A 2,432-nucleotide genomic window follows, 5' to 3' on the forward strand; every position below is an offset into this window, starting at 1 on the left:
ATTCCTGCTCTGAAAAGCTGACAGGCCAAGAACTTGTCAGATTGCCTTACAAGCAAACAAAGGGCCCCGAGGACAATGTTTAGATGTTTGTCCTCTTCGGGTTTCTGGGTGAGTTATGCAAAGTGTGGGGAGGAACCGGAGAAAAAGTAAGCTCGCTTGCTTCCTGCAGCCCAGCTGACTCTCCTTGGCAGCACTGAGAGGAAAAAGAAATGATCAAACATTGGCGATGTCACCTGTCCGTGTGAGAGTGGGGTGGAGCTGTCCCTGAAGTAGTTATCCTGTATTTGTGTTTCTCGGTCCAGCAGAAGCTGAGGGATGCTTTTCTGCCCTGTCCCCGGGGAACGGGTTGGGTTTAAGCTGACTTAATATTGACAGTCTGCAGGGACGCTTTCGTAAGCAAACATACCACAGGCTTCAAAAATAACTTGGGCAGGTTTTTCTAAACCTGCTAAAAATACGAAACCCGACAAACTGCTCTCCATCTTTCTTAGGAGGGGACAACCTGCTCGGGAATGTCCCTGCCGTACGCTCCCCGATGTACACGTGTGGCATACTGCTTACTGCTGAGCTCCTCAGCTCTCCAACGCACACGTGGCAGAGGGATGAACAGGAATCGTCCATCCTGGCTGTTTAAACACTACTGGGACATTCAGACTCTGATTTTTGTTGAAATATTTGCCATTTTGGCGTAAGCTAGAAGACGATTCCCAGAGATGGTGATCATTTGTAAGTTATTTAACGGTTGAGAATATAGAAATCTCAAAACATTTCTATTTTATGTGTCTCCAGAGAGCTTCAAACCCAGCAAATAACACAGGAATGGCCTGGGATGAAGTGGTTTCATTAACGCCACGCACCGGAGGGCAGTCCTACCCGGTGGCAGTGGAGAGCTCAGGCTGTGAGCACAGGCAGCCTCTCCCAGGGCTGAACGTGGGGATGTCGTCAAGGTGGCTGTTGCCCTTCAGAGGTGGCACATTAAGATGTGTATTCATCATCTGAACTGCTCCTTGCACTATTCTTCATTGTCCTGGGGAGCAGTACCATTGTTTGCAAGATTTATTCCAGTTTTCCCAGTTATATTGCAAAGGGCTGCCTGGCCTCCCTCCGGGCTCGCTCCCACCCCAGGCTGTGCAGCCAGCATGTACTGGGCATGGTGGTGGTACTACAGAAGTAGCTCTGCTTATGAATTTCAAGGAGAACTGGTCCTGTAAGCTTCCTGAGGACAGGCTGCTACTCCTGGAAGAGGCACCACTAGGCACCAAGTCCTTCCTTAGGACTGATGCTGCCCTGGTGATAGCAGTCTCCTTTGTCTGGCACTGGTCAGTGGGGACAATCCCACTCTACGTGGGATGCTGTTGTGCTTTGTGAGGGGTTTCCAGTCTTGTGCCGTGTTTGATTTGTATCTAAGGTTGCTAAAACTCCTGAGAGCTTTTCCCATGTGTCTTGTGTGAAAGAACGTATTCCCAGTTGTTTCCAGAGCACTGGAGATGCAGGCTGGCATTTGCAGTAAGAGCTCATGATGTTCCAGGATGTGGTAGGGGCTCCTATGTTTTCAGAAGTAGCAAATGCTCGGGGCGTTGGTTTTGAGACTGAGGAGGAAGTACCTTTCATCTTGAAAGATGGGCTGTGGAGCACTGCTGAGTACCCTGTGGAAAATGCTGCAGCTCCTGAGTCATTGTGACCCAGCACCATTTGTCCCACATGCCTTCTCTCTTTGAAGTAGCAAGCTTGAGGCAACTCTGCTGAGCCTGACCTCGAGCAGCAAACCCTTGCTCTGACAGCCTTTCCATGGAGATGTCTGTGGTGTTCTCAGACTTGGGAGGTAGCCCATTTCATTTCCACCTTTCAGACTTCCGCTTAGTGCAAGTGCTGTTGTTTACACGATGGGCCCGGCATGCCAGGCCCACCTTCGGGTTTTGCGTGTCCTGGCCAGGCTGCAGGTTGGCCAGTGCTGTGTACCCTTCCACTGTGCCCTGGCCATCATCTTCTTCCTCTGTTACCATGGGGTCTCCTGAACAGAGCACATGTCATGAAGGTGAAGTAACCCTGTTTCCCCTTTTAGCTTCAGCTCCCACCCCCAGTGCCACCTGCCACGTCTTCCCATGTCCTTTTGCAGCTCCTTTCAGAACCAATCCCAAGTCCCCGGCCATGCCATTCCTCTGCTTCTCACTTGTGTTGGAGTGGCTTTGGTCCTTGGCACTGAAACCAAGGCAGACTCTGGTCTTGCCTTCATCAAGCATAGGACAGTTGTGTCTTCCACACTCACCTCGCAGCCCTCCCCTCCATCCTAAACCTCAATTCAGCCTTCGTAGCCCACGTTGCTCATCTTCAGGGGCCACTTGCCTGCTTCTGCCCTGGTTGGGTTTGCTCGCTCTTACCCTTCTGGTTATGACACTATGTGCAGCTCAGTCTGAGCAGACAGGTTTTGTCCT

This window comes from Charadrius vociferus, unplaced genomic scaffold (genome assembly GCF_000708025.1).
Source record: "Charadrius vociferus isolate BGI_N301 unplaced genomic scaffold, ASM70802v2 scaffold31, whole genome shotgun sequence".
Lineage (NCBI taxonomy): Eukaryota > Metazoa > Chordata > Aves > Charadriiformes > Charadriidae > Charadrius > Charadrius vociferus.